Genomic DNA, 6,914 nt, shown 5'->3' on the forward strand with positions numbered 1-6,914 from the left:
GGTGCTCAGCGGCCTGGGCAACACTGGCACGAGTGCCCAGCGCTCCTCAGAGGCCGCCCAGCACCCTGATCCAATTCTTAAAAAAAAAAACAAAAAAAAAACAAAAAAAACAAAAACAAAAACAGAAAAATTTCTTTTTCTTTCTCACTTAAAACACGCACACACTTACACAACACACACAGCACACCCACGAAACTTCTTCTCCTCCCCCTTTTCAAATGTCTTCTCCTTCCACTTTTCAAGCAAGTGATTGCAATCTTCTTCCTCCATCAATCTACTTTCGTTCCATTCCTTTCTTCTCATGTAAGTTCTTTTTCTTCTCCTCTTTCCTCTCTTATACATGGAATTCGAACCTAAGCTTAGGAATTGAGGGTTTTCAAAATTGTTTGTCAAGAAGCTTGTTTTTGGGTTAGATAAGGAATGGGTTTTGCATGTATATGACCAATTTCATGCTACCTCTTGGTTAGGGTTCCTAATTTAGGATTGAAGTGATGTTGCTATGAACCCTAGAATTAGAAATTGGGGGTTTTTGAAATTTATTGGTTCTTTTTGGAACTAGTTCTTGGAATTCAAGATGCTAAAACATGTTGACAGTATGTGTTTCCAATTTGAGAATTTTTGTTCCACATGAGACATGAATCTTTCATGCTAAGTGTTGCTAATGTGAAGAATTCATGTTAAATGTAAGGTGATGCTTTGTATGTGAATATGATTGTTTGGTCATTAGAATGAGATGAACTTAAGTGAATAGGCTTTTGATTGAAGAATTTCAATGGGATGTTTGTCTTGTGATGAACTTGGATGATTGCAATGTTATGTGAATCTCTTTTACTAATATCTCAGGCTTTGGGCATTGGATTTTCTGGTTATTTTGCAGGTCTAAAAACAAGCTTACAGTTCAAAAGAAGGCACGACTTGCACCTTCATCTTCAAGTTCTAGTGGACCAAACTTCAATGATTTTGAAGAAAACACAAGCTATGATGAGACCAAGTTCAAGTCAGCAGCCACTCAAGCAAAATATGATTCAATCAGAAAAAAACCAATCGTGTCTGAAAGGATAGTAACACTCAAGCCTACTGATTATCCAGACTTCATGGACGAGATTATCAATAGAAAGTGGGAGAAGGTAGCTAAACCAAACTCCACTTACCATCCTGAAGTGGTGAAGCAGTTTTATGCGAATGCTTTTTATTCTAAGGAGGCTAGAGAGCAGAGATACTCTTGGGTGAACAATATACGGGTACCCTATGACATGCAAGCAATCAATAAATTTTTAGGGAATCTATGGAAGACACCCAAGAAGTTGTGCACGTACCAGCAGATGACAAATGCGGGCTTAAACAAACCAAATGGACATCAGGAAGATGAAGTGAGAAGAGAATTATGCATTGATAATCTTCCTACAGATGAGCTATCCGGGTCGATTCTCAGGATATGTATGAACCAGCTGGCCATTGTTTAGAATACTTTCATCTTAGCTAATGTCCATCCATCATCTCATGTGTCAACTTTGCCACTTGCCAAAGCATGCTTGATGTGGAGCATTATTCAGAAGCAACCTGTGAACATAGCTACTGTTCTTTCCAATGCTATTGCCGACAGCATCAATAATATTGACAGAAAACCCAGTTCCATTGTTTTACCTTCTTTGATCACTTCTCTTTGCAGGTCCCATAAAGTACATGTACCAGTGGAAGGTCAGGTTGCTCTCACAAGTGAAATCACTGCACAATATGTCAATAATAAGTGTCAACCTATGAGGTTAAATGTTGTGATAGAAAAACTCATCAAGAAAGAGATGTTGAAGCCTCCACCTAAGGAGCCACCAACTGTGCAACCACCATCACAGAGGGACATGCTGCAACAAGTACTTACTCAGCAGAACCTTCAAAGTCAGAAGCAACAAGCATGCTACAGGGCCATTACTGGACTCTATGAGAGCTTTCAGAGTATCTATGGGTCACACAAAGACTATGTGGGCCTCCCATTTGCAGATTATATGGCAGCTAATCAGTGACCTGAGGATAGGCCAATTGGCAGAGAGGAGGAGAGCAACATTGATGGATCTGATGAGGAGTATGAGGAGGATGATGATGATGCAGAGGATTGAGGACTCACCATTATTCAGTGACTTTTTTAGTTTTCTGCATTTTATTTCAGTTTTAGTATTTTAAATACTTTAGTATGTTGATACTTTAATTATGTGCTTTGGTTTTAGCACTTTGTTTGATGTTGGTATGCTTAGGTTTATTTTGGGATGGGAGCTCAGTTTTGCTCAAATTTTGGATGACTTTGGAATTGGTTGGTTTGAGAGCAAGCATGAACTATGAAATGCCAACTGAGTGCATGATTTTGTGTTTTTAAATTCATGATCATTGTGTTTTGCACTCACTTGATGCCATGACATGATATTAATGCATTATTCACATGAGGTCTTAGGCTCAATTTGTTTGAAAATGCTTGAAATCAAGGATACATACCTAAGCCGGTGAGGGAGTGTGACCAAACACTAGTGAGAAGAGAGAAAGTGAGAATCATCATTGTTTTACATAGTTGAACTTGCTTGAGTCTCTAATTGTTTGAAATTGCATGGAAATGAAAGAAAATGATCAAGACATTTTGTTCATTAGAGTAAATAACTACTTAGCCATATAGCCTACCTTTACTTAGGAAATCACTTTGTTACCCCACTTGAGCCAAAAAAAAAAAAAAAAAAAAAAAAAATTGAAAATTTCTTTGTTTTGTATATGATCCCAAAGCCTAAAAAGAAAAACAATGTCTCTCCCTCACTTTCTTAGTTAAGAGAGCATGAATGATGGGATTGTATAAATGTGTAAGTTAGGGGGAATGGAAACCATTGAACATATATTATGTTTTGTGTAGTGATTAATGTCAAACTTCTCAATCTTTGTTAAAAAAAAAGAAGAAAGAAATGCGAGTATAAAAAAAATAAAAAAAAAGAGAAAAAATAAGGATTGAGAAGTTGAAAGGGAATGAAAGGGTTGATGAGTCATACAAATGTTAAGAAAATGGTGACAAAAGAGAGAATAGTTGAGAAGAGTGTAAAAGGTAGCTAGATATAAATTGTGATACATGTCGTTTTATGCTCTCTTAACTAGAAAGTATTTGAATATCTAGAAAAACCAATGTTCTTTTGAAACCAGGCCCCATTACAACCCTAGAAAGACCTATGTGATTCTTGATTGACCATGCAGTTTGATGATTACTGATGAAGGTATGAAAAACGGTAGAAAGGGGGGGTTTGAATAACGTTTTCAGTACAAAACTTCCACCTTAAAGATTTTGACAAATCTTTCGAGAACTTAAGTGCTAAAGATAAGAGATAGAGAAGCACACAAGGATTTTATCCTGGTTCACTTGATAAATCACTCAAGCTACTCCAGTCCACCCGTTAAGGTGATTTCTTCCTTCTTAGAATGAAGGCAATCCACTAATCAGGTAAGAGTTACAACTGCACTTGAAACCTACAAGTGACTAACAATTACACTGACTTAGCTCACACTAAGATTCACTCTCTTAGTCTTCTCTAGGATCCGATCAACCTTGATCTCCTAAAGGAACTAAACAAACTGTTTATCAAAGAAATGTTTACAAGAGATTTGCTTCTAAAAAGCTAATAGTAAACTCAATGAATTTCAGATGAAAGAAAGCTTAGAATATTTTGAATATGTCTTGCGCGTATGTGAATGTTTCTTCTCGCCGCTTCTTTCAATCTTCAGCCTCTATATATACTCCAAGGATTAGGGTTGAGCGTTGCATGGGAAATGCTACCGTTGGAGGGCAGTTCTAGAAAATCCAGCTTCTGTTGTGGCTGAGAACGTTAGGTAGGTCGTCAGGAAGGTACACTTGCTTTTGTACTTGGATAGCGACTTGACCTTTTAACCTAGGAGACTTCTGATCAGAGGAATGCTTCGTATTGGAACTTGTGAAGCCGGTTGATCAGAGTCAGAGGGAAAGCACAGATCCTCTGACCATTGTATCTTCTGATTCTGAACTCAGAGGGAAGAACATGGCCTTCAGAGTTTCTTGCTTCTGGACTTCAGAGTTTCCACTATTCAGCTTCTGGATCTTCAGAGTCTTCTACACCATCAGAACATCTGAACCTTCAGTGTTTCTTGGTTATCAGAACTTCTGGATCTTCAGAGCTTCTAGCGACTGAGTCCACATCAGAGTTTGTATAGCTTCAGAACTTCTGAAGCTTTTCCACTGTTCATACTGAACATGGTGAATGCGAAAGCGTTGCTTGGGTTACCCTTTATACACAGTGCTTCTGATTTGTGTGAGATTGAGTTGAGGTCAGAGCCTGTAAATAGCACACTCAGAAAAACACGTTAGTGTACCACAATTGTTCATATCAAAAGATTAACTTGTAATCATCAAAACATAGAGTTGTACTACTCGATCAAAACTTGATCTTACAATCTCCCCCTTTTTGATGATGACAAAACTAAAATTTTTTATGAACAATTCTTAAACATTAAACTGAATTCACTCAGAGTTTAGAGATATAGAATAAGACTTATCCTGATGTGAATAGTTTATCTTGCTCATTCTGAATTCAAGTCACTGCTTGATTCTGAACTTAGCTCCCCCTGAATCTAATACTTGATGAAAACGTTAGTAAAGTCTAGATTCTGAGCTAAATAATATAAGAGTTCAGAGTGAAACACTTATGACATAGATGAAAAACGAATAATCAGAGCGCATAAGTGATCAGAGTCATGGACAAGGTATCAGAGTCTTGGGTATCAGAGTCAACTTAGAATCACTTCAGAAGAAGTGAAATGTATTCCTTGTATTTGCCCAGTGACACATCTATGGTCATGAAGGTGGAACTCTTAAAATCTCCAAAAGAAAAATAAATCACACTAACACATCTTACACATCAAAAACTGGGTTTACTCCCCCTTTTTGTCATAAGCAAAAAGCCTGGGGTGTGAAAAACTTAGCTTGAAGTACAAGGTACTCCCCCTTAGAGAAGGTCTAAGTTTAAAGAAAATGAAAACGATGTAAGAATCAGAGTTAGGCGAAATAAATAAAAGAGTTAATGCAAGGGATGAACGTTTACCACCGGTCAAGTGAGTAAATAGAAGGGTCAGTTACCAAGAACTTAACCTCGAGAAACTGTAGGAGCATTAACTTGCAGAGAGAAAGTGAAGCCTATAAAAAGCGTTGGAGAGAAAGGTAAGCTTCACACCTCGAATAATTTTCAGTGAAAAAGAATGGCATCATACAACGTAGCACTAGAAGAGCTGAGGAAGAAGGCCTTTGAAGAGGACTTGTTCCTGAACATCAGGCATCCAGAGGGTACAACGACCATCTCGGAGCTAACACGGACACTGCTGGAAGAGGACCTGCGTCCAGAGTTGGAGAGAGACCTGAAGGAATTTCTTGCCTTCGTGGAGGAGGTGCAAGAACTCAGCCGGCTTGAACTCAAGCTGCTGGAAGAGAAAGAGTGTTTGGAAGAGAAGCTCAAGACTTCAGAAGAGATTCTGGAGAGGGATGAGCTAAAGAACAGGCTCAACAACATCCAGCATGTACTGGAGCATCTGGAGAAAGATAGGTCAGAGCAGCGCCAGGAGTGCAGAAGAATGAGGAGAGATCCTCCATTCTAGACTTTTTAGGGAAGTAATGTATGATGTAAACGCAAAAAGATTATGAATAAAACGAGTTTAGCAAACATATGTGACACAAGTATATAGATATGCATATATAATCACAAACGAATAAAATAGAATAAGTAAATAAAAAGAAACAGAGTTTAATCAAAAGAAAAACAAAGTTAACGAAAAAGAAAAAGAAGAGATCCTAAAACTAAGGTTTGTCAGTGCGTCGCAGAAGTTCCATCATCATGTGCTTCATCTCAATCAGCATGGATTCATGAGTGTCAAGACGTTGTTCCATGATGTCGAGTCTGGATGAGCTTGTCTGAGTAGAACTGGAAGAAACATTCTGAGCAGCTTGAGGATCTGGAATGGAAGCACAAGCAGCAGGAGTAAACACAACTGGTGCAAGTGCTTGGCATCTAAGAGCTTCAGCCTCAGCTTCAAGTCGCTCTGCCTCAAGTCTGGCTTGTTCAGCTTGAGCTGCTGCCTGACGTGCAGCTTCTTCTGCTTGTTCTTTCTTTCTCTTGGCATCTTCAATGGCTTCAAGAAGCTTATTTCGCTGTTCTTGTTCATGAAGAGCCACCCTTCTAGCAAACCTTTGCCTTGCAGCCTCAATGCTCTGACTTCCCTCTGCATGCAGGAGCTGCATCATAATTGGAACTTGAGCCACTAGCCAAGTGCTCAGATTGTTCCACTCATCAGCCACACTTTCAGCATTCTCACTGAGGTCAGTCTGACCGTGCACATTGCGGAGCCTCAAGGAGGCTTCATGATAGAAAATATTGATGCACTCAGAGAGAGATGTGGGTTGAAGGTGAGTATAGGGAATTATGGAGAGGTTGGTTTCAGGAGAGGCTGGGTGATTGCTGCTATGAGCTTCAGAGACACCTTGTGGAGAACCAATGTTAATCATAGGAGCATTTGGTTCAGAGGTTCCAAGGTGGGGGTCTGAAGTTTCAACCAGAGGATGAGGTGATCTAACCGAGGATTGGTTAGACACTGAATGTTCGGGTTCAGGTTCTGGTTGAATAGGCTCTTGATGGTCAGGGACATGGTGAGCTTGTTGAACCAAGGGGTCTGCCTCTTGTAAAGGATTAGCCAAGATAGGTTCATCTGGGTCTACTAGACGTTCAGGTCTAGGGCCAGGATATCTCCTAGGGCTTGGACAAGTTAGGTAATATTCTTCCAAGGTAGACACCTTTTCTTTTCTAACCTCCATGAATTTTCTAATGGATTCAGAGTTGTTGGAGGGAGAAGAATCAGCAACATTGGTTGGGAAGGATACA

The sequence above is a fragment of the Lotus japonicus genome, chromosome 2 (assembly GCF_012489685.1).
Source record: "Lotus japonicus ecotype B-129 chromosome 2, LjGifu_v1.2".
Taxonomy (NCBI): domain Eukaryota; kingdom Viridiplantae; phylum Streptophyta; class Magnoliopsida; order Fabales; family Fabaceae; genus Lotus; species Lotus japonicus.